At 37.4% G+C, this 26,758-nt stretch overlaps 1 long non-coding RNA gene across 5 annotated transcripts in view; it reads left to right on the top strand.

The window, feature by feature from the left end:
- LOC110348551 (uncharacterized) overlaps positions 1-26,335 on the top strand; it is a 30,905-nt gene extending 4,570 nt beyond the window's left edge. For 2 of the 5 annotated variants that reach the window (XR_015442731.1, XR_015442730.1), the window contains exons 3-5: positions 19,445-19,585; positions 23,416-23,475; positions 25,994-26,335. This is a non-coding gene — a long non-coding RNA (uncharacterized LOC110348551). The remainder of the gene's footprint in view (positions 1-19,444; positions 19,586-23,415; positions 23,476-25,993) is intronic. The other 3 variants (XR_015442729.1, XR_002393877.2, XR_002393878.2) reach the window with 2 other exon arrangements.
- Positions 26,336-26,758: the final 423 nt, after the last annotated feature.

Raw genomic sequence — 26,758 nt, 5'->3', positions numbered from 1 at the left:
TCTAATGAAGTCATTCATGTAAAATTTGTTCAAAAATGTTCATAAAGTTGTAAATTTCTGCTTGTAACATCTTAAAATATTATACCATGAACACACTTTCTACTATTTAACTGGAGGATAAAAGAATATCTTGAAGAAAGTGTTTCTCAAAATGATGTTCAAAAGCCCAAAAGAATTCTAATATGGGCTCAGTAATAAACATAGTAAACAAACACCCTGGGTGATTATTCTACATTCTGAAATGTCCTACAGCAAAGAGCAACAATTAAAAGCAAGATCATAAACATATTTCTGGCATATTAGAATTCTCTATAAGTTTATGTTGTGAATACTGCTTTTTGTTTTAAAACAAGTTCCAGGCATTAAGAGAAATGTACATGCCTTGGAAATGAACATGTGAATGTCTATAAATATTTCCCTGATGTTTTCATTAGTTTCAAACTAAATTATATGAAGAAAAGACAATACATGACTACAAGCTTTGGAAAAGTAATATTTCTCATGAAATGGGGCATCTGAAAAAGATTAAAAGATAATTTATTAAATGTTTACAAATTTTAAATTGTTCTAAATTTAAAACTAGATCATTAACTAAAATTAAATTAAACTGAGATTGTACCATTATAACTTATTTACATTTAGATGATAGATGTCTTTCAAATCCTTGGCATAAAAATGATACTAAAACAGAAGGATGATATATAGTATCCTAATTTTAGTTAACAATATAGCCTTAAATTCAGAATGATTTAAAATTTGTAAACATTTAAAAATCATCGTTTAACCACTTTCAGAAGCCCCATTTCATGAGAACTATTACCCCTCCAAACCCTGCAGTCATATATTGTATTTTCTTCATATAAGAAAGATAAAAGTATATGTGTTTCTATTCAAAATTATTGCTACTTTTTTGGATTTTCCTGAAGACTACATAAACTGAGCCCAAAAGGTACAGGTAATGTGGTTGGGGAGAAACTACAATAGGTAATATATTTTGCTGAAAAGACAAATTGTTTTCTTGTATCATAAGTAAAAAGAAAAAATTTTAGGCATTATGTCCCACTCAACAAATGGAATGTATATACAAGTGTGGTTAACAAGCAATTGCCTCATTATTTAAATCAGTTGATAAAAATCTAATCTATGCACAAAAAAGTCCGTATTCTCTACTACAGACTATAAGAATCAAGTATTACATCTAAATATAACTTCAAAACCCTAAATTAAAATTAGCTTCCAAACAATTCTGAAATGATTAAGTCTATCCAGGCTGGTAACAAGATTTTCCAAGCATTAAATGGCAACATAAGCAAAATGCAAAGTTGAAATATGAGGATCGGACCCCTTCTTCTTCATACTTCATAAGACAATTGATATACTCAAACCCTGCAAATTCATATCCATCAAGATCCCTCACGGTGTCATTATCATCTGGGGTGAGCCGGACAGGTTCATTAGTAAGTTCAAGATCAAATTTGTCTGAATCGAATCCCTCAAAGATATTTGGTTTAAAGGGAGGCACCACCTGCTTTTGCTCCATCATGTCCCAGTCCACATTTTGAAAGAATGGATGCTCCTGAACATCAGCAAAGCCCCTGTGACGATGACAACCCAGTCGTTCTTTTGGATCCCTGTTCAGAAAACTCTCTAGGACACTTGCAGCTTGTACAGACAGAAAACGAGGTATGAAAATGTCTCTTTTATCCAGTCCAAGCCACCCGGAGGTCACTGGCTGAGGGCTCCTTTACCTGTGGGGGCAGCGCCAGAAACAGGTAGAGCCAGGTTCACAGGCCTCGCGGATGGGGGATGGGGGACAGGGGACGTCGCCTGTCTCCTGTTGCCCAACAGCCAACGCCGGGCCTTCTTGGGGTGACTGGCAGGTGGAGGAAGGTTCCTCTGGCCAAGGCCAGGAACCAGGTGCCCTGGTCCTGACCCTTTACCAGACGCCAGATCCCAGCCTGATTCTGAATCCAAGGGAAGCGAGCCTCGGTCCTGCTTGGCCTTTGACCATGCCCGGGTCCCCGCCTCTCTGGGGATGCTGCCATCTGATTAAGTCTGCTCAAAAATGTCTTTGCCCAGTGAAACTCAGCCAGTCCCAGCACCCAGAAGGAAGCTCCCTGCCTCCAACCCAGGGCCCTAGGGCAGAGAAGCTGAGCCAGTCCCAGCACCTGGAAGAAAGCTCCCCCGCTGCCAACCCAAGCTCCTAGGGCAGAGAAGGTGAGCCACATGGGTGCCAGAAGCACCTTCCCCCCCATGGAAATGAGAAGACACATAAATAAGCCTCAAAAACAGACTTCCGGATTACCTACAGCAACCCCAAAGGGAAATGAGATGGAACACTCTGATACTCAACCACCTGGACTCTCTGAACTGGCAATAAAAGAGGATCTGGGAAAAATGAAATCAGAAATAATTACTCAGATAACAGCAAAGATTTTATTCATGGTGCAAGACAGGATTAATAAATCTAGAGAGGACACAGATAAAAAAATAGAGGATCTGAGGAATATGATGGAATCCCAACATAGGAAACAAATGAAATCCATAAAAGAGATACTAACAGATTTCCAAGAGATTAAAATCTCCATCGAAAGTCTGCACAGCAGAATGAACCAATGTGAGGATAGAATTTCCCATATAGAAGATAAGATTGCAATTAGTGACCAGGAAAAGAAAAATTGCTTTAAAATTGTAAAGGAACATGAGAAATCAATCCAGCAGCTGCTAGACAATGCAAAGAAGAATAACATAAGATTGATTGGAGTCAATGAAGAAAGAGGAGAAAGTGCAGATGATATAAAAAAACTGTTCACAGAAGTGATGGCAGAAAACTTCCCAAGCAGGGGAAAAGAACTTGACATACAGATAAGTGAGGCATATAGGACTCCAGCTAGCCTTGATAAAAAAAATCTACACATAGACATATAATAGTTAGGAGTCCAGAAATCCAACAGAAGAACAAAATTCTACAAGCAGTGAGAGAAAAGAAACAAATCACATACAAAGGAAAGCCCATCAGAATCATAGCAGACTTTTCAATGCAAACCCTCAAGGCAAGAAGAGCTTGGAGTGATGTATTTCAAGCCCTAAAGGAAAACAGCCTCCAACCCAGATTGATGTACCCTGAAAAGCTATCTTTCAAACTTGATGGAGAAATAAGATACTTTCATGATAAAGAGCACCTCAGGAACTTCATGAATACCAAACTGGCACTCCAAAAAATTTTAGACAATACCCTAGGAAAAGACAGTGAGGATCACAACCCCAGGAAACCCAGCAGAATGAAACCACTGGGCTTGACAAATTCAACCCAAAGGGGGAGAATCCAAAAAAGAGAAAATGTCATGACAAGGCTTTTAAAACTTTTGACTTCATCTCCCTAATGAGTGTATAATTCAATCTTATTATTGTACTGATTAGTATTTTTCTGATTCTAGAGTTGCACACCTTTTTTGCACTGTACTGGCTATTTATCATCTTCTTATGTCTACATTTTAATTGGGTTGTCTATTAATGAGCTCTAAGAATTCTTTATATTTTCTGCTCATAAGTTATATGCATCATAAATATGGTCTGTTTAAGGACCACTTTTCATTTTAATGATGTCATTTAAAGTTCTAAATTTTGATGGAATCTCATTTATCACTTTTTTCTTTTATACATCATGTTTTTTGTATCCTAGGTAGTTCTTGCCTACCCTAAATTCATAAACATTTTCCCTTATAATTTCTTCTTAAAGTTTTATAATTTTAGGCTTTCATATTTAGGTTCATAGATCCCTTCAAGTTATTTTCATGTATGGAAAAAAAGGATTGTGGCTCATTTTTTTATATATGGATACCAGGTGTTCCAGTGCCATTTGCTGAAGACACTATCTCTTCCTTGGTTCTTGAATCGAGTTATATTCTATAAAATGCTAATGTTAAATAATCTTTCAAAACTCAGTGGACCATATATGTGTGGTTCTATTTCTAGATTCTGTTTTATTCCAATGATCTTTTATTCTAATGTCTTTCCTTACACCAACACTGCCTTGATTACTGTAGCTTTAGAAGAAGTCTTAAAATTGGGTGCTAAATGTCTTCCAACACTGTTTTTGTTTTTGTCTTTGGCTTTTCTGGGTCCTTTGTACTCCTACATAACTTTTAAATTTCAATATCCAGTTCTTCATTTATAGCAAGTATACATAGACCTGAATTTTTATATATACCTTGGGTTTTCTAATCCTGCTAAATTCAAGTACAAGTTCTAGGGGCTCCTAGAGATTTCTTAGTATTTTCTCTGTAGATGATCATTTCATCGACATATAAAGATTTTGCTTCTGCCGTGCCAATCCTATCCTAGTTGTGTCATTTTACTGCAGACTATTTTGTTGGGGGCTAGGTTTCAAAGTTTAATGGACAGATAAAGAGTAAGCATATCTGCCCTTGTTCCCCACCTTAAGGAGAAAGCATCGTATCTTCTCCATTCATACAAGGCATTCTCGCTGGAAGTATGGAGTACATGTCTTTAATTTGTTGAGAAGGTTCTGTTCTACTTCTAGTCTCCTGATAGCTTTTACCATGAACAGCTGTAGAATTTGGTCCAATACTTTTTCTCCAACTAGTGACAGGATCATATGGCTTTTTCCTTTCCTCTGTTAAAATGATGACTTTTGGGGGTGGATTTTCCAATGCTGAACCAAAACTGCCATCCCTATAACAAAACCACTTTCTACATCCTGCCAGATCTGACTTCTAATAGTTTGCTTTGTTAAACAAATTTCTATCTATGTTCATTCTTTTTTCTTCTATTATCTTTATCCAATTTTAGGATTAGCACAATGTTGATTTCCTAAAATGAGGGCAGAAGTGTTCCTTCTTTTTTCTGCTTTAAATGTTTGATATAATTTATCAGTTAAAATGTTTATGAGCCTGCTGTTGTCATATAGGTAGGTTTTCAAGCTAGGAATATACTTTCTTTAATAGGTGCTATTCAAATTTTATATTTCCTCCAGAGTTAATTTCATTAATTTGTCTTCTAAGTTACTTCTTAGAAGTTGTCAAATTTATTTCAAAATAGATTTTTGTAATATGCTTTCTATATCCTTTGAAATTCTGTAAAATCTGTGGTAATGTCTCCTAGATCTTAATATTGTTATTTTAAAAATGTATAACTGATATTGTGTAACAGGAAGAAAATGTCTAAAAGAGCAGGGGAATTGGGAGGGGTAGGGGAAGGGAAAAAAGGGAAGGGAAAAAAGGGAAAGGAAAAAATATGAGAAGAGGAAAAAAATGGAAACAAGGTCTTTGCAAATAGGGAAGGGTGAAGAGGGTGAAGGGAGGGCAAAGGAAGGGGAAAAAAATAATAACCAAGAGACTTCCGTAAAGGTACAAGATCCCAATGATGAATGTAACTGTATTGTATATCTAAAATGTACCAATAAAGTTAATGGGGGGGGAAAAAAGGAAAATGTCTCTTTCCAAAATTACTTGCAAGAGATACTTGATTGAGTTTTCATAAGGGTTATCAGAGCTCTCATCAAGATGGAATGGAGACTCTCTGATCATCATCTCATACATCAGTACTCCAAGATTCCACCAGTCCACACTGAAACTGTAATCTTCCCCTCTCATAATTTCTGGAGCCATGAAATTAGGAGTGCCACAGAAAGTGCGGGTCGTGTCTCCTGGCTGTAAGCCTTCCTTACACACAAGCAACAATAGGTGAGTTTAATGTGGTCTTCTGAGTCCAGTAATACATTTTTCAATTTTAAATTTCTGTAAAGTATTCCTTGCTGATGAAGACAGTTGACTGCAGAACTGATTTCTGCAGAGTAAAACCTGGCATGTTCTTCAGGAAGCATCCTTTGTTGCTGCATATGAAACAGTAGATCTCCCCCACTGACGTAGTCTAGAACAAGGAACAGTCTGCTTTCTGTCTGGAAGCAAGCATGCAATGCAACTAGAAAAGAACAATTAGGTGCCTGCTGTAAAATACACTTCTCCGTCTGTGCCTGATGAATGTAGAAACACTCTTTTTTCACTGCTTTCTTTGCATACATATGATTTGATTTTTTTCAGTTGGACTAACAGTACTTTCCCATAACTTCCTCTGCCAATCACTAGGAGCAAATCAAAGTCCTCAAGACCTAAACCAGATGAAGCTTTGCTACTTTCCCCAGTGTTCCCTGCCTCATTCTCTTCATCAACTTGTTCTAAAGCCTCATGAGTTGAAAGGTTATGTGGGATCGCTGTGTGTGCAGGATCTGAAGCCATGGATGATGGATCGACTGGCACCATGGGCTCTGATGGTAAAGAATGCTGCCCACATTCAATTGTGACAAGTTTGTGGCACTTCTTGTGAGCCAAGAGTTTACAGTTGGTGGACTTATATACTTAGTGGCCAAGTCCTCCTACATGGTCTGTGCAGACGGCACAGTGAGCTCGCCTGCTGAAGCATTTGGCCTGAAAAGTGTGGCCATTCGCATGATACAGCTTTCTCCAGCAGCCTGCCGCTCTGTGGTGGATGGATTTCTCTTTTTCTGGACAAGGCACTTTAGGATGTTCTGGTATACAAGACGATGAATGAATTAAAAGCTCAGAATGTTTCTTTAGCTCAGAAAGCCTAATGGCCTCTTCTAACTCCAACTGAGGTGACACAGTATATGGGCCTCCTTCCTCCTCCACCCAGTGTGTGGTGAAAAGCTGTTTATTGTCCAAACATGACACATCTCCATCTTTATCACACAGGCCCTCAAAGGAGATGGAATTCTCAAGAGACCTTGTCATGATGTCTATTCCCAAAATCAGGGCCAAATGGGTAGAGGTATGGGTGATGGAGGTGCCTGGGAAGAAGGGACCATAGATGGGTTGGCTGCCCAGGGAAACAGGCAGGCAGGGCTCAGAGAACAAGAGAGGCCTGATTGCCTGCAGGGACCACACTGGCCGGGATTCTGCAAGGTTCTCTGTGAAGTTGTTTCCAATAGTGGCGGCCAGGCCTGGATGGATGAACACCAGGCTTCTCAGTGTCTCTCAGGGACCGGTGGCTGTGACTTTGGTCTTCCCCCCTTGGACTTTGACTCTAGTTTCTTTGTGCCCAGCTCTGGGGAGACCTGCCTAGAGCTACTGGGTGTTTCTGGGCCTGGTGATACTTGCCCCATGCTCTTCCCAGTTTCTGTGCCATTGGTATTTGGGCTTAGGGAGACTTCACTGGGGTACCTTGATTTTGGTAGGTCACTGGTTATTACTCCCAGGGAGACCATCCTTGGGGTGTCTGTGACAGTCGTGTGGCTGCTGCAGCATGGCCTGTGGCCTCTGGATGGAGTCAGCCATCTTCTCAATCCTTCACAGATACTTTCTCCAGGGTCCTGAGGCTGCAGCCTCCCGAAGTGGAGAAGCAGCTCAGCATGTTCACTGTTGACCGTCTCTGCCCTAGTGGGCTTGGGAGATGGCTGATACTAGATGGTGACACTCATTAACAAGGGTTCTAAGTTCTATTTGGGATGTTGCCAAGGAAGTGAGCTCATGTCTTGGGGTTCCATAACCTGAGTCTCCATTAATAGAAAAGCCTAAAGCCCTGTGGGGATAGCGACCCCTAGGCAGGGAGAGATGAGCTCCTCCCCAAGATATCTAGCAGAACAGGCTTAACCACACCTAAAAAGCTGACAGTCTGCTGAGGTTGTACCTCCTCTTCACACTGTACCCTGCAAAGCTTGGTTTGCTACAATCAAAAGGAAAAAGAACCTTGGCCCTAAGATGTAAAAGGCCCTTGAAAAGATCCTTCCCTGTTGTCCCTAGTAATGAGCTAAGTTAATCATTAACCAATCAAGTAGGGGCACCCTCAGCCCAGAGGCAGGATAGGCCCCAACTACTATAAAACCAGCATCTTCAGCCTCCCTTCAATGGTGGCTCCGTTTCATGCACCCCTGCCTGTTTCTCTGAGAGAAGGCAGCTGTACTCTTGCGTTCTTGCTGACTAAAAGAAAAACTTTGCTTCTAAGCTTTTGGTCTCTATGTGATTCTTCCACAACCTTCTGCATCATTGGGAGAGTCAGGCCCAGAACTGCGGGGACTCTCCTCCTGTCTCTGCCCATGACAATCATTTTTTCTTCATACTAAATAAATCAGTGGCCACTTACTTTGTTATTTTTATCCAAGTATCTATGAATATTTTTATCTATTTATCATCTATCTGTTAGTTTTTCACTTTTGCATTACTGGGGCTTGTACTCTGCATCTCCTCAGTGAACTCTATCCTCAGATATTTTACTTCAGATACCCACTAAGAGTCTCACAAACTGATCAAATTGGTCAGGCTGGACTCCACCATGTGATCTTCTTACCTCAGCTGTCCAGAGTGCTGGGACTGCAGTCACACACCATCCTGCCTGATTCAGTGTGCAGCTACAGTGGTCTGGTGTGCCTTCATTGGGGAGATTTTCTTCACTTTTCCAATGGGCTTCCATTTTCATCAAAGAGCCTGAGAGAGGCCCTTTTTCTGTTGCTCACTTAGCTTAAGCCTTTTTAAAAAAAAATTCTTTTATTGGTACATTTTAGGTATACAATACATTTACATTTATCATTGGGTGCTTGTATCTGTAAATGTTGTATCTTACCTCTTATGTTCCCCCCATTACCTGTGCACCCTTCACCCCTCCACCCTTCCATATTTACATAGATTTCATTTCCATTTTTTTTCTTTTCTCATAATTTTTCCTTGCTCTTCTTGCCTTTCCCCTTCCCCTCCCATCACCCCTATGCCTTTGGACATTTTCCTATTTCAAATTATCAATTATTCATTTTAATCTTTATTTACACTTTCAGTTTCTCATACTAGAGAAACTATTCGGTATTTACACATGTGTCCTATTTATTTCATTTAAGAATATGGCCTCAATATGCATCCATTTATCTATAAATGTCTCTAGTTTCTCATTCTTTATGGCTGAGTAGTACTCCATTTTATAAAAAACCCACATCTTCTTTATCCAGTTTCCAGTTGATGGGCACTTGGGCTGTTTCCAAGCTTTAGCTATTACAAACTGTGCTGCTATAAACATGGGTGCACATATATCTCTGTGGTATGATTCTTTTAATTCTTTGGGGAAGATCCCCAGCAGGGGAATAGCTGGGTCAAATGGGACCTCTAGTCCTAGTTCTTTGAGGTATCTCCATACGGACTTCCACAGTGGTTGCACCAGTCTGCACTCCCACCAACAATTGAGAGGGGTTCCTTTCTCCCTACAGTCCATCAGCATTTGTTATTGGTTGATTTCTTGATAGCAGCCACTCTTTGTGGGGTGAGGTGGAATCTCAGTGTAGTTTTCATCTGCATTTCTCAAATGACCAGTGATGTTGAAGATTTTTTATATATTTATTTTCTGCTTTTACTTCTTTGTCTGAGAAATGTCTGTTCATTTCAGATGCCCATTTTTGAATTGGGTCTTTGAATTTGGGGGGTCTGATTTTTTTCAATTCTTTATATATTCCGGATAGTAGTCCATTGTCTAAGGTACAGCGGTTAAAATTTTTTTCCCACATTGTAGGTTGTCTCTTAGCTCTGTTGGTGGTTTCTCTTGCAGTGCAGAAGCTTTTTAATAAGATGAGATCCCAGTTGTTGATTCTTTCTGCTAGTTCTCGTGCTACTGAGGCTTTGTTCATAAAATCTTTTCCTATGCCAATGTCTTCAAGGGTTCTACCTAACTTATCTTCCACCAATTTTAGTGTTTCTGTCTTAATATTTAGATCTTTAATGCACTTAGATCTTAGTTTAGTGCATGGTGATAGGCATGGGTCTAGTTTTAATCTTTGGCAGATTGAAATCCAGTTTTTCCAACACCATTTATTAAAGAGGCTATCTTTCCTCCAGTGAGGGTGGTTGGCTCCTTTGTCACAGATGAGGTAGCTGAGTATGTCTGGAGTTGTTTCTGCATCTTCTAATCTATTCCACTGATCCTTGGGTCTGTTTCTTTCCCAGTACCATGCTGTTTTTATAACAGTAGCTTTGTAGTATAGTTTCAAGTTGAGGATTGTGATACCCCCTGCCATGTCTCTGTTGCCTAGAATTGCTTTTGATATTTTAGGTCTCTTCTGGTTCCAAATGAATTTTTGGATTTTTTTCTCTAGTTCTGTGTAGTATATTGTTGGAATTTCAATTGGCATTGCATTAAATTTATATAGTAGCTTTGGAAGTGTGGCCATTTTCACTATATTGGTTCTTTCTACCCAGGAACAATGGATGTCTTTCCATTTTCTTATATCCTCCTTGATCTTCTTTTTCACAGTGCTGTAGTTTTCAGTGTAGAGGTTTTTGCTTCCTTTGTTAGGTTGATTCCTAGATATTTAATTTTTTTGGATGCTATTGGAAAAGGAATGATTTCTCGAATTTCTCTCTCAATGAGTCTGCTATTTGTGTATAGGAAGGCTATTATTTTCTGACATTCAGCTACTCTACTGAATCTGTCAATTAAGTCTAGAAGTCTTTTGGTAGAGTTTTTTGGGTCTTCTATGTAAAGTATCATATCATCAGCAAATAATGACAGTTTCACTTCTTCCTTTCCTATCTTTATTAACTTTATTTCTTTTTCTTTTCTAATTGCTGCAGCTAATGTTTCCAGAATAATATTGAACAGGAATGGTGATAGTGGACATCCTTGTCTTGTTCCTGATTGTAGCATGAAAGTTTTCAGTTTTTGACTATTTAGTATGATGTTGGCTGTTGGTTTTTCATAGATACCCTTAATCAGGTTAAGATAAAGACCTTCTATTCCAATTTTCTGTAGCATTTTTTTAATCATGAAGGGGTGTTGGATTTTGTCAAATGATTTTTTTGCATCTATTGAGATGATCATGTGGTTTTTGTCCTTTTAATATAGTGTATTACATTTACTGATTCACAAATGTTGAACCATCCTTGCATCCCTGGGATAAATCCGACTTGGTCAGGGTGTATGATCTTCTTGATGACCCTCTGTATTCTGTTTGCCAGTATCTTGTTGAGGATTTTTGCATCTGTGTTCATTAGGGAGATTGGACTGCAGTTCTCTTTTTGGGTTGGGTTTTTCCTTGATTTTGGAATCAAAGTAACACTTGCTTCCAGGAATGAATTTGGAAGCCTTGCTTCCCTTTCAATTTCCTTGGTGAGTTTAAAGAGTAATGGTGATAGTTCTTCTTTAAATGTCTTGTAGAATTCAGCAGTGAAGCCACCAGGACCTGGTCCTTTCTTTGTTGCTAAAATTTTATTAAATTTTAAATTTCACTCATTGTAATTGGGTGTTAGAATTTCTATGTCTTCTTCATTTAACTTTGGTAATTCATATGTATCTAGGAATCTGTCCATTTCTTCTGTGTTTTCCATTTTATTAGACTACAGATTCTCAAAGTAGGTATTGATGATCCTCTGGGTTTTTGCTAGGTCTGTTGTGACTTCACCTTTTCATTTTTAATTGCATGGATTTGAGTCTTTTCTTTTCTTTTTTTGATAAGGTTGGTTAAAGGTTTATCAATTTTATTTATTCTTTCAAAAAACCAACTCTTTTATTCATTAATTTTTTGTATCATTCTCTTAGTCTCCATTGCATTGATTTCTGCTTGGATCTTTATAATTTCCTTTCTTGTATGAGCTTTCGGATTGTTATGCTCTTCTTTTTCTAAGAGCTTGAGGTTCTGCATTAGGTTATTTAACTGAGTTCTCTCTGTTTTCCTAATATGGGCATTCAGTGGTATAAATGTCCAGGCATAGAACTGCTTTCATTGTGTCCCACAGATTCCTGTATGTTGTACTGGCATTACCATTTACTTGTTGAAACTGTCTAATTTCTTCTTTAATTTCCTCTGTCACCCATTGGTTGTTCAGGAGGGTGTTATTCAATTTCCATGTGTTTGTGGGAGTTTTGCAGTTTCTTATGTTATTGACCTCCAATTTTATTGCTCTATGGTCTGATAATATACAGGGGACAACTTCAATTCTTTTACATTTACTTAGACATGTCCCATGCACTAGCATGTGGTCTGTTTTGGAGAATGACCCATGTGCAGCTGAAAAAAATGTGTATTCTGATTTTGTGGGGTGGAACACTCTGTAAATATCTATTAAGTCCATTTTTTCAATAGCTTGGTTCAGTTCTAGAATTTTGTTGTTAACTTTTGTCTAGATGATCTGTATATTTGTGATAGTGGGGTATTGAAGTCCCCCACTACAATTGTATTAGTGCTTATTTGGTTTTTCATCTCTATTAATATTTGTTTTATATAGTTGGGGGCATTCATATTTGGTGCATATATATTTAGGATTGTCGTCTCTTCCTCTTAGGTTGTTCCCTTCACATGGGATGTATTGACCTTCTGTGTCTCTCTTAATTAGTTTTGGGTTGAAATCTACTTTGTCCGCAAATAAGATTGCTACCCCTGCTTTTTTCTGGGTTCCTGTCAAGTGGAGAACTGTTTTCCATCCTTTTACTTTCAGCCTATGAATTTCCTTTTGAGTTAGGTGTGTTTCTTGTATACAGCATATTGCTGGATTTTGCTTCTTAATCCATTCTTTCAGTCTATTTCTTTTGATTGGTGAATTGAGGCCATTAATATTGATAGTTATAACTGAGGGATATTGACTCATCCTTGTCATGATGTTTTACTGTTGTTGGCTCTTTTATTTCTTATTTTTCCCCTTTCCCTTTAGTGTGTTACCTTACCTGGTGGCTTCCCTCTGTTGGGCCTCATGGAGTTGTGACCTTCATTGTCTTATTCTAGGATATTGCTTAGAATTGTTAGGAGTGCTGGTTTGGTGTTCATGAAATTTCTCAGGTGTTTTTTGTCTTGGAAGTATCTAATTTCCCCATTGATTTTGAAAGATAATTTTTCAAGATACAACAGTCTAGGTTGGAAGCTTGAAATACTTCACTCCAGGCTCTCCTTGATTTGAGGGATTGTGTTGAGAAGTCTGCCATGATTCTGATGGTTTTTCCTTTGTAGGTGATTTGCTTCTTTTCTCTAACTGCCTGTAGGATTTTGTTCTTCTGTTGGGTTTCTGGGATCTTGACTATTATATGTCTAGGTATAGATTTCTTTTGATCATGGATAGTTGGAGTTCTATATGCTTCACTTATCTGTATGTCCAATTCTCCACCTATGTCTGGGAAATTTTCTCTTATTACTTCTGTGAACAGTTTTTTTTAATGTCAATTGTACTTTCTCCTATTTGTTTGTGGACTCCTATCAGCCTTATGTTTTTCTTCTTTGCATCATCTAGCAGCTGCTGGATTGATTTCTCATGTTCCCTTACAATTTTAAAGCAATTTTTCAGATGCTTTTATATGTCTAGGTGTAGATTTTCTTTGATTTTGGCTAGTTGGAGTTCTATGTGCTTCACTTATCTGTATGTTCAATTCTCTACCTCTGTTTGGGAAATTTTCTATTATTACTTTTGTGAATAGATTTTTTTTATGTCACTTGTACTTTCTATGGCTTTTTTGTGGGCTCCTATCAGTCTTAGTTATTCTTCTTTGCATCATCTAGCAGCTGCTGCATTGATTTCTCATGGTCCCTTACTATTTTTAAGAAATCTCTGTTTTCATGGTCCTTCACCAGAATCCTGTCTTCTATATCTGATATTCTATCTTCAGATTCCCTTGAACTGTTCTGCATGCTTTCAGTGGAGTTTTTAATTTCCTGAATATCTATTTGAATCTGTTACATGGATTCCATTTCTTTCTTATGTTGTGCTATCATGGTTTCCCTTTCTTTCTTGTGCTGGGCATTCATGGCTTCCAGCATATTTCTGAGCTCATCTATTTTTTTTTTTTTATCTGTTTCCGTTCTAGAGCCTCTAATCATGTCTTTCACTCTGCTCACCATCTCTGAAGTTATCTAGGAGATTATTTCTGTTTTAAATTTTTCTAGAGCCTCTTTCATCTGTTTTGTTACTTCCTGTGCTATCAGTTCAGGGTGTCCAGGTGACTCATTATAGGAGTTTTCCACCTCATTTCTCCCAGAATTTACCTTTTTTGGGGTGGAAGTCACCTTACTTAAATGTCTTCTCATTTTTGTTTTTGGTGCTGTCCTCGGTTTAGTTCCTGGGTTGATATTTTGAATTTGCTTTTTGTAAGTATCTTTGTTGATGTGTTTAGAACCCTTATGGAATGATTGCACCTCAGAGGTGTCTTCCAGATATAGCTAGTCTTTAGGTTTTGAGTCTCTAATGGCTCTGAGGCTGTCTTATTTTTATTGTACCAGGAAGGACAACTGATTAGATCAATCACAATACCTTAGCCCAAACAATACAATTAGCAACCCAAAAGCATTGAGTACCTCTTAGAAAATGACAATTTGTGGTAGTTATTAATCCATCACCTTTAACTGTGTGAATTAAATCAAAATCAAGGACCGACCCAACATATGTTTATAGTGAATAAACTCTTCAATATAGCAACTTTACCCTTCAGAATGGGGAGTTAGAAGGAGTTGGGGAGGGAGGTATAGGTAGGTAGAAGGATAGGGGAAGGTTAGCAGTGAGGCAAGAGGACACAGGTGAGAGAAGGAAAGAGAAGAAAAGAAAAATGAAGAAGAAATATGAATTAGGGCCAGAATAGGAAAGCAAAGGGAGATGAAGAACAATGTGGGACAGCAAGAGAATGAGAGTGAGAGCAAGAGTGAGAGAGAGAGAGAGAGAGAGAGAGAGAGAGAGAGAGAGAGAGAGAGAGAGAAAAGAAAAAAGAAAAATAAAAAAATTAAAAGTAGAAAAAGAAGGAAAAAAATTAAAAATAAGAGTAAAAAAATAGTGGTAATTTTGAAAATAACAAATAAAAGATAAAAATGAAGGGATTCCTTCAGGGTATGTGTCTTCTGTCACAATAGACAACATGGGCAGAAGTGTGCAGTTATAAGTCAATGAGTCTCAGTAAACCAGTCACAGACCAGTGAGATTCAGGCAGATTTTTGGGCTGCAAGTCCCAAGTTGAGCTCCCTGTCCTCCTGCAAGGTTGAACTGTGCAAGGTTCTGTTGGAGGTTCCAGCTGACTTTCCCCTGGAGATAGTCCAGGTTCTGATGGGAGGTGATGATCCCTCTAATTTACCAATTATGGTGGTCTGGTGTGCCTTTACTGCAGAGATTCCCTTCACTTTTCCAGTGGGCTTCAGTTATCATCAGGAAGCCTGAGAGAGGCCCTCTCTCTCTTGTTCACTTCTGCCTGCAGTTCAGGACAATGGCATTTATGTGCCCCTGTGCCTCTGTAATGTGGAACCAGGTAGCTGCACAGCCAAGAGGCCAGAGGGCAGGGGTGGGGTGGGTACTGGCACTGTTGTTGTAGGTGCCAACAGGGCTCCACGGGGGGCTGTTGGGCATGCCTGGGGGGTCCTTACCAGCCCTTGGTCACAAGTGGGTGTAGCCAGCCAGCCAGAGCTGGGCTCAGTCAGTCCTGGGTGCTCTGCTCCCTGCTTGGCTCTACTCGCTTGGCTCCACCAGCTGCTGGTTGCTTAAGCCTTTTTTATGTACTCTAACATATGAATTAGGAATGGCCAGATCCAGTAAGGTTCTCAAGCTTTGTTTATGGATATGGGTAAATAAATTTCCAAAATGTCAATGAAGAATAGTGTAAGCTTCTAAGTGATATACTCACTAACTTTACACCTTACATATTTACACAAACATACACATGCACTTGTGAATATAGAAATTATACTCAAGTCCTCTGTGATTTTATCTTTTTATCACACTAAAATGATTTAAGTCAGAAGTTTTAACATTATATTTCAGTTTTAATAGGCTCTCAAATAGTTTATTTCCATTTTTATTTTGCATGTCACCTTACTAACTTGGCTATTGTATATAAATGAGTATCTGTGTAGGCTTAAAGTGAACACACATATAGTAAAATCAGTCCTAACATGTGCAGCATGTTATATCATGTTACCTCCTTTATCTGCACCATTTTCCCTCAATGAATGTTTCTTTTATATGACTTCATCTGTATAAAAATATTATGAAAAACGAATATCGAGTGTCATTTGGCATACCTGGCCTCTTGTATGTATGCACCTAAGGAAAAAAGAGAACAGGAAATGTCCTCTGAGTCTTAGCCAGATGCCTGACCTTTATCTCAATCTTAGTTCCTCTATATTGATTGGAGGCACTACCTTAGAGGAAGAGAATCTGAGACTTTTGTCATTTATTGTCTTGTTTCCTTTGTCCTTTATTTTTTGCTTGGTAATTGATATCGTTAGCATACTCAGGGGAACTTTTGAGCACTGGGCACAGATTTTCATTTCCAAAAATAAACAAATAGAGAGATTCCATCCATTTCCAGAGTATAGATGCTCAGTTCAGTGAAGTGGGATTCAGCCACACAATGGGAGTGTGTCAAGTTGGTAAATATGTCCCTGTACTGATGTTTTTTGCTTTTGTGCCACATTTGACACTGCATATAAACCCCTCCTAACTTAGCAATTTCTATTCCTTCTGCTAAATTCTCCATGTTCATCTCTTTTATTTTTTTGGACCATCTGTGTTTGAGTTTTCTACCATAAAATTTGTAAATATCTTTGCTAAACTGAACAAATCACTTCTGTCATAAACCAAAGAAAGATACCCTTTTCTAAACCCTCAAATTCTATGGAAAAGGAACAGAAAAAATAATTTATTTCTCCTTTTGGACCTATACTAGTAGGTAAATTAAGGACACATATTTTTGGAACATTAATGATTCTCACCAACTTTATAAACATAGTTCCTCGCAGAGATCTGTAAAATATATTAGGAATACTATGGTTAATCTTGTTGCTAAAAGAATTTTTGTTGATAATTGATCTAAGTACCCAGTAGATTAAGTTCCTAATGCAAAATATTATTTAATGTAGACACTCAAAATCAATTTGTTGAGCTAATTAATTAGTTAATGAGCATTGTATATTTTGTTGAATCACAAGTATTTTTATAATCCTTAACACAAGCCTGACATATAGTAGACATCTAATGAAACCTAGATAAAACTGACCTACAAAATTGAACAATTACATAAAACAGGTTTTTATAAATGTATTAGTGCTACTTTTTCACAAATGTACTGATTCAATATCTATTTATTGAGTACCCATTTTTTCCAAGGGCAGTTCTAGTACTGGGAAAAATGGAGATGTGGTTTCTGATCTTAAAAGATTTACAGGCTTTGGGGCAATAGATTATTGATGCAATAATTACACTTAGGATTGTGTGATGAAGAAAGCACTTTCAGAAAGAAATTTGATTGTAACAGAATATAGCAAAGAAAAGCTATGTATTAGAGATATGAATCAGGGAATAATGAATCAGGGAAAGCTTTTCTAAAAAATTGCTGTTTAAACCATGATTTAAAGAATAATAGGGAAAGAGAGTTGAGAGTTGGGGAAGGAACAACACATATGATATGATTGTGAAGAGTCTAGAAAGGACAAAGTGATGAAGACCCTGCAAGGAGTTACTTAGTGATTGTAAGTGATGTTAGAGCTGTATAGTGTAGTAGGTGTGTGAGACACGACTAAATTTTACGTAAAATTGCTTTTTTATTTGCTGAATTGAGAAATTTAGTGATCTGAAGACACATATTATTAAAACAAATGAATGACCTCTCCAGATTTAGAGACATGGGTGTGCTGAAGCCTACACATATGGGCTTGGAGGATCTCATTGTATGCATCCCTTCTTAATTCTGTAACCAGTGAACATACATTAAAAACTCTTATAACTCAAATAATCACAAAACTGGATGATTTAAACAACAGAAATTTATCATAACATTTTTATGGAAGCTAGATGTCTGAGGGTCAAGGTCCCAGGAGGGGTGGCTCCTTTTCAATTCTGACAGGGTAATCACAACCACTTTCTGGTGGTGTACTTCAAATTGTGTTTGTTGGTTGTTGACACATCATTTGAACTTCTTAATATCTTAATATCTGTCTTAATATCCACACATAATTCTCCCTGTATGTGTATGTGTCTCTGTGCACAAGGACAAAGCCATGCTGGAACAGGACCTACCCCAGTGACTTCAGATGATTATATCTGTGATGGTCTTATTTCTAATATAAGGTCACATTCTAAAGTAAAGGTGGTTAGAATCTGAGAAATTTTTGTGTGGAGGGGGGCACAATTCAGCCCATAACAAACACTAAAGGTTGATGAGTATGTGGCACAATCAGATTATTTTTATATTACTTGGAAAAAGTATAAAATGATAGAACCACTTTGGAATACATTTTGACAGTTTCTTATTAAATTGAACTTTCTCCTACCACATGGTCCAGCAGATTCACTCCTAGATATTTAGCCAGTGATTTGCTGAATACATATCAGCTTGTAAGAGCTAATAGTTAAATTTTCATAAATTTGTATTTATTCAAGACAAAGGAAAAATAATGCCCACACTGGTTCTGCTGTGGAATTCATGTAGTTGTTGGAAGATGCCCCAAGTCCTCATCATGTAAACTGCTCTACAGGGCTGCTTGAGTATCCTCACAATACGGCAGTTGCATTGATCCAGAGCAGGGAACCCAAGAGCAGGGAATATGAGGATGTCATGATTCTTCTTATGGTCTAAACTTGGAATTCACACATGGTCTTTTCTATTACATTAGAAGCAAGTCATTTAGATGGTCTAATGTTTCAAGGTGTGGGGGACTTACTTTTCAAGGAAAGGACTGTAAAAAGTACTGTGGAAAAAATTAAAACTTCATATAAATTTGAAAATAAAGATTTTAATGTGTTTATAATAGTGACAAATCTTCTAAAATCAAATTGAAGTTGACCTCAAAATTTGAACCAATGACAGCATGAAAATCGCTAAGAGAAAACAAGGATGAGTTACAATGTTCCTGTGAAGGTCTGTTAATACTGCAGTTAAAGCCACAGTTTTATTTTGAGGCTCAGTGGCTATAATGTATGTGACACCAACCAGAAAAACATTAATACATAATAAATGCTCATTAATTCTGGTAGTTCAACAAAGAACAATAGTATTTGAACTTTTATAACTCTGGATGACCATCGGAAACTAGTAATATGAGATGTTACTTTCATATCCAAATTAAAAAGAGAGATGAACATAAAATAACAAACAAAAGAAACAATGATGTTTTGTCCTTGTAGCAGTAGTTGTATGGCACTGAGAAATGTATCTCCATTTAAAAATGCAGTAACAGATGAGTGTATTGAATGTGTGTCCAGTGTGTGTGGTCTTCCTATTTAAAGATTATGGTACTAACAGGACTCAAAACAGGTAAGCCAATACTAACTTTATTAATGTGGGGGTTTTTGCATCAGCAATTTAGAGTGAACTTAAAATAAGGCAACCAGAATTAACTTACCCGTATAGAACACATATATTTTTGTTATCCCTAAGCAGAAGTACAAAATTACATCTCTTCTATGTCAGGGATTTTAACTATAATACTGAGGTACTGGTGGTAAATTAAACTATTATGTCCAAAAATATTTTGAAGTTGGTTGTTATGCAACTGAACAATGGCCATCTTCACAGAAAATCACCTTGACATTGAAACCTCTGTGGAGTTTTTCACCTTGTTAACCTGAAGCATTATATTGAGACATCTCAGAAGCTTTCATATGACTGGCTCCAACAGGTGAGAAAGTTAATAATTTATCACATGTATATAAAATATATAACAATAATAACAATGATAATTGTTAGGAAAACATCTGCATACACACACACATGCACGCATTTATGCATACACATGCACACACCTTAGAATTGGATGCTTAAAGTTTCCATGGTTATTATAGAGAGAAGTATTTCTGGTAGAAGAAATCAGCAATTACTTTTTTAAAATTTTTAAATATAATCCAAAATCTCTTCTTATAGAATTCTTATATATCAAAAGCCATAGTTTCAACATTTCTCAGATTTTCCTGAAATCTTTTAGAGGGGAGAGAAAAGGAACCATATTTTTAATATAAATTGTTTTATTTTAAAAAGTTGCAATATTTTATTACCACACTCAGAAGATTTCTCAAAGGCAAAGATGATTGGAGCAATATTATAAAACTAAGCCCAATTAAAATATATAATATCTCAGAACAAAGGTACCTTTTTGCTCCTGAAATCCTGTGCAGAGTTGCCCTTTTGGTAACAAGCTTCTTGGGAAAGCTAATCATAATGGTAGTATTGCCTCAGCTTAGGAGTCAAACATGATGGCGCTAGGAGAAATTAATAATTAACTGACTGAATCTTTTGGGAACAGAGGAACATCTAAAATATAAAAGAACTGTAATGTAAAACTAGGGATGTTTTTAATTCAAATAATTTCCTCTCCAACTTGATGATTTTATCTCTATCATCTGCAAATGAAAAAAAAAATAGAATTCAGTTTTTTAGGTATCTTTCAGAAAATGATGCTGAGAGTGGTTGAAACCTTAGGAGATGGCAAAAAGTTGAATTTTAAAGGAATTTCTTGCCTTGTACAGTCACTGCTATGCCCACTTTGAGGTTTCTGCAACCTGAAATCCTAAGGAGAGCGGGTAGAGAGAGTTTGCTTCTCTGATATTTCTAGCACTGGAAGCATTGGTCAAATTTCATGTTTTAAATAAAATTTCTTTTGCTTCTGAAACTTTAACACTACATGATTCTGAATACAAACTTTCATTTCTAAGGACAGTTTAGTAGCAAATCTTCAATAAGGTTGGGGCTGGTGAGCCCATCACTGGACTTGGTTAGGCTACACACAGAATTGAATGCTGTTAACACTGTGCCTGTGCTGTAAGTACTTTTATGATAAAGGACCATGATGTTGGAAATAATGATTGTGATATCACAGCGCAGACAAAACTCAAAATGTGGTTGGATTAAGAGTATTTCAGTTTACTAATAATAGCAAATGAAACAAAAAATTGTGTGATGTTTTAATGGGCTTCTGTAACAAATTTTTAATTCGTTTGAATTTATGTTAGTATTCTTTGAAAACTTTGGATCTTAATAAGGTTAAATTTTAGCCAGTTTTGAAACAACGTCAGATTATATATATATATGTACCTTGGATCTAACGCGGGTCCTTGCGCTTGTGCAGCAGGTGGCGAAACCACTGAGCTAAATCCCCGGCCCTCAACGTCAGATATTTTATAAAATTATTTTCTGCCTTTTCTGTAGAATGTTACTCTATACAGAACTCAAGATTAAAGGCATAAAAGGTAAAATGGGAAAATATATTTCACAGATGATGTCATACTATAAATTATCTAGTTCCAGAATTCTTAAAATTGTAAATGAGACACTTAAAAGGATTTAAAAGTGTGCTAGGGATAGAAGGAATTAAAAATTGTATGTTACCTATACCTATTATCAATGAAAGAGTTATAAAAAGAATAAGCTAATACCACTGCAGCTTTGTCATTTCAGCATTAGAATAAAAGAAATTTCTAATTCAATCGCTATTAAAATATTCAATCGCTATTAAAATAGTGAATAATACAATTAATTTTAAAGATAGTCATGTCTTATTTCAATGGGTGAATTTTAGATGTAAAACCAATACCTTGTTTTCAATGGCACTGTTTCATTCATTTATTCATCCAGATGGTCAGCCAGGCATCACATAAACAGCAAAGCCATTATAAGTGTGTGTAGGGGTGGAGATAGAAACTGGAGGGGGAAGAATATTCCCTGGGAAAGATGGAGGTCTGAGCTGTGCAGCTCTAGTGAAAGGAGGAGGCTTGTGTCTTGTGGTTTCTCTTTCCCTAGTGATTTACAGAAGGAGACCATCAGCTGTGGCAAAGAGTAATGAAGCTGTGGTGGGCAAACAAGTAGTATGAAACCATGGGAGTCTCCCAGACGAGCAGTGAGAGAGCATTAATTAGCTATTCTTTAATGACTGGCTCAAGATTCAAGGAATGATCAACCTCTAGTTGATGCTGCAAGAAGATGGATTTGTTATTAGAGGGCAGGAGATGCACAAGAGAACATCTGAGATTACTGAAAATGGATGGTGGGGACACAGACCACAGAGCCATGAAGCCAATAAAACAGTACTAAAGACAGCAACACCATGGACTTAGCCTTGGTGCCTGACACAATGTAATCCTAAAATACCTGTATAGTCTCCCTGAAGACAGACAAAGAGCCTCTCAAGCCATTTAGAGTAAGTTTCCATCCATCTCTAGGTGAAAGTAGAGAGGTATCAGAAGTGTTTACACTTTGGGAAAGAAATGTGATGGTTCTGCTTCTGATTAGGATATAGAAAGCTACAGGAGACTGTCAGCTCCCTTGGAGAAAGATAATAATTTGGGTTCTGTATAAAATCATAGCTTCTCACATACCCATCAGAGAGTTGGGATAGCAAGGCATCTAGGTAAAGAGTGGCAATTCTCCAAGGAGAGATGGGGCATTTTTGGCAGAACACTGGAGGTCTCCTTTCCTTTCCCTGCCGTATATACACTCATTCCTTCTATACCAAGCTTCTTACCTGTCTGTAGGCAAAACAGACCCTTTACACAGACTTTCCCCTGCTTGAAATATAGCCTTTGTTTTGCCTTTTTTCTCAGTTAGAAATATTTTAAGATATAAAAATCAGAATATCTGACTGCAGTTGATGAATACAGAGTTGGTCTTAGAATTCCAGCAGTTAAAATTCTAGCTTATTGTCAGTTACTTGGCAATAATAGCTAATATTTATATAGCACTGTCTTTGTTCCAGAGACTTTCCTAAGGACTTTAAATCTTGAGAAAATCCATGAAATAGGTACTTTTATTATTCTCATTTTATACATACGAAGCATGGGATACAGAAAAGTTGGGTTACTTGTCCATAATCACACACCTAGCCACTGGAACTGGTTTTTTCCCAGAGCTGATCCTCTTAACTACTATGGTATGATCTGAAAAAAGGTATTTTACTTATCTGAATTTTAGTTTTTATTGACAGTGTATGTATAGCTATAGGGAAGCAAGATGAAATCTATCAAGATCATCCACCAATACTCCCCTGAATAAATATGCATCATCATAAAGCCAGACTTAATTCTTGTAATACAACTTGCTAACCCATGCAATCAAACTCTTGCAATAAATCACCCAACTGGCTAACCTTTACTGAGTATTTACCATGCCCTGGACACAGAATATGATGGTGAACAAAGCAGGTCTAATGGAAGATATGGATATTAAATAAATTTTTATAATTATATAACTGAAAAAGATAAAAATTTGAAAGGAATTTCTATGCCTTGAGAGTAACATTACTGTATTGGGAAGTAATACTTTAGATGGATTTATATGTCGAGACCAATCATGAGGAAATATGTCAGCATGTGACTGAAAGCAAATCTTGCAAAACTAATTAATGATTAGCTCAAATTATGTTGCTACTTGCAAAACAAAAGCGGTTAAATTTACACAACCATGATTGGGGTTTTTTTTCCACAGTGAAATCGTTTATTTTACAAGTTATCTTTATTTTAGGTCAACATTCAGACATACAAGATGGAGATCACCATGTGAAACCTGGCCCTTGGAGTGCAGGTAGGAGTCAGTCAGCCAGGGCTCTGACAGCAGGCTGTACTCCAGGGTGACTGGGTTCCAGGAATGGGGAAAAACCAGTGCATGGACCACTGCCTTCCATGCACTTGCATCTAGTTTTTTAAAATAGCATATCTATGCTTCAGTGTAAATTCCCCCTTGCCCCATTCAGTATGAAACACTGCCCCACTTTTCAGGAAATCTAATCTGCTAAATGCTGCCTGCAGGGCCCTTGGCCTAGCCCCTTCCTGGAGGGTGTGCAAGTTCCCTGTGCCCTTCCCGGGACTGGTCAGCACAGAGTCCCTGCCCAGGCTTCCCTTCACAGGCAAGCTTACCACTGATTGTACCTAGTGCTCAGAAAAGTTGTTTCAATGTTTCAAGGAAAGAGGGTTTCCAGTCACCTCCTTCCTAGGTTTCTTATACCTGTGTGTGAGACGAGCATGACAGAGCCTCCAGGAATGGATGTTTGTGACAGCTACCTCATGCCCAACCCTGCTCAGGCCCAATGCTGGTGGGGCCTCTGCAGTGCTTTCAGGCACAACTGCTTTCTGCACACAGGGCCTCAGTTTCCTACTGTGCATCCACTGGAGACTGTACAGAGACCTTACCCCTGCCCAACTTGCAAAGAAACCAGAGCTGCTTGAGAGCCAACTTTATTCTACTTGTCACTTAGCCAATGGACAGCAGCATGACAGGCCTGCTGCACAATATATACATATACACATATGTACACACACAGACACACACATAGGAAGCATTTTATTGAGGATTTAGAATAGCATAAATCTTCTCTTTGATACAACTCATGCTACCTGCCTGAGAGGCCCTTCCCACTCTGTAAACCTAGATTGAGATTGACTTTTCTCTGCCCTGTGCAGTCATGATAGTTATATGACCTTCACTAGGAGCATGCATAATTTGAAAAGCCCAATTCATCATTGTTTTACTCTAATAAGCTTTTCCTTACATTGATGTCTTTATGTACTAGTGCTGCTCTTGCTCTCAGAACTACATGGAACTAGAACTCAAATGGCTTCAAGCCTCACTGAGACTGATAGAAGTTTGAAGGAGATACCTGGTGAATGGCAGGGCACCAACTGAGAGATTTCACAAACTGGCATGACTTCAGAGAATTTACCATATGAAGAATAGGTCCTTGATCTCATAGAACCAGATAATCTTACCTGGATCCCAGAGTTTCTCAGATGAGAGACTCCTCATATTAATTTACTAACTAGGGATCCAAAGTCTGAAGTGCATGAATAGAAATATAACTTATTAGTGGACAATGAACAAATTAACAGTTTAAATATTGCAGTTAGCTAAAGCAGATTATTTTCTCCCAGAAAGAAAAATATCTAGAAAACAAAATTTCAGCATGATATCTGAGAATGTAAGAGGAGTAATGTGAGTGATTTCATTAATTCTATGTATAGAATTGATTCACTTTTCATCTTCTTGGCCCATGTTACATCTGGATACACTATTTCCATGGTACAATCTCATGTTAGCTGGTGTGAGTTCACTGAAACACAAATCTGATGGTATAACTATGGCTAAAATCCTTGGGGAATGGGACATCTCATTCTTGTTTTGACAAAGCCCCAGATGCTTCACATTATTCTCAAGACCCCGAATAACCAGATTCTGTCAATGACTGCAGCCATGTCTACTGCACATTTCTCACTCACATTCACCACACTGAATCTCTTGAATGATTCTGCATGACAAAATTATCTTTCTACTTTCCTGGAAAACTTCTATTGATCCTTTGGAAATGAGCTTAGCCCTTATTTCCTCTATATGCCTTCCTTGACTCAATTAGTCTTGCTGAGTTGCTCCTGTTCTCCTCCCATAACAATTTTTTCTAGTTAATTCAAAGTTTTGCCTACTGAACTATATGGTTGTGAAGGCTGGGGTCAGTCACATGATTCATTGAAGGATATGGAAAAGCAGGGGCTATGTTAACCTTATTCGTCATTGTATTCCTTGTACTCGGTAGAATAAGTGAGAATTAGTAGATGCCATATGACACATTGTTAAGCAAATACATGCATCACAATGTATATTAGTATCATATTATGATAAACATTATACATGTTTAATGTAAGAGAAATGTTTTTCTTTTTTTTTTTTTTTGGTACTGGGAATCGAACTCGTGTCCTTCTGCTTTCGAGGCAGGCAGAAAAACCACTGAGCTAAATCCCTGGCCCAAGAGAAATGTTTTTAAATCCACAGGACAAGCCATGATAATTTCCCATGACACTCAGACATAGTCCTCCATCTTGCTTGAAAATAATCATTGCTATTTCCCTTCAGGGCTGTTCTCAGATTTTAACCAGTTACTTATTTATGTATGAAATTTTGAATATCATTAAATACTTACATAGAAATATTCTGAAAATGTCATATTCTAAAAACTAAAACTGCATGTTTCTGTGCATTTCCTCAGTCTTTGCTAAAATAAATATTATAAAACTCTGGCAACCTCTAACATGTCCATTTCCTTATCCCATTTCAGGTGATCTTTGGGCTGACTTGCCTTCCCATTCTGAGACCAAGGCCTAAGGAGCAGTCCTCATTTGGGACCAGCTATTTTTAGAGAAGAAAACAGAAATAAAAGAAAATGAGACCACTTACAAAATTGCATTTAAATCTTCTGTTAGAATAGAATGCATGGTACATCTATTCACTTTCCACTGGCAAAACAAGCTAGGGAGCAAACCCCAGAAAGAGTGGCATAGGAGATATACCTCTTAGAGTTATGAAAATTATAAATTATTAAGAACAGTAACATCATCAGCACAATTGCTTACCACTTTGCTAAAATTTTTATTCAGGAATATTTTTAAATCTATCAAATTAATTTCATAGCTTTTAATAACTGAAAAATACAATTTTAGGTTTCAAATATTTGCTTCATCTGATTCTTTTCATTAAAACTGTCTTTAAAAGCTATATAACATTTCATTAAATTGAAGAAACTTAATTTCTCTATAATTTGACCATTTAGGTTTTTCCCAATCTTTTATTCTTTCTAATTATCGTTACTGGTGTTGTGAAAACCTTTGTCTGTAAATTTTTGGGGGACATAAAATCCTTTCTTTTGACTAGATGCCCAGAAGAATAATAACTGGGTCAAAGAGGGTGAATATTTTTAGATTCCTGAAAATAATTTGACAAATTGCTTTTCAAAAGTGTGGTAACAATTTCTACTCCTATTTGCAGTATGTAAGAAGGCCCATTTGTTCCAAATTCTTACTGGCGGTGATATTATTAATGATCT

The sequence above is a fragment of the Heterocephalus glaber genome, unplaced genomic scaffold (assembly GCF_053883595.1).
Source record: "Heterocephalus glaber isolate CG9 unplaced genomic scaffold, H.glaber_assembly_v1.0 deba00001553, whole genome shotgun sequence".
NCBI classification, from domain to species: domain Eukaryota; kingdom Metazoa; phylum Chordata; class Mammalia; order Rodentia; family Bathyergidae; genus Heterocephalus; species Heterocephalus glaber.
This window is presented reverse-complemented; position numbering and strand designations above follow the sequence as displayed.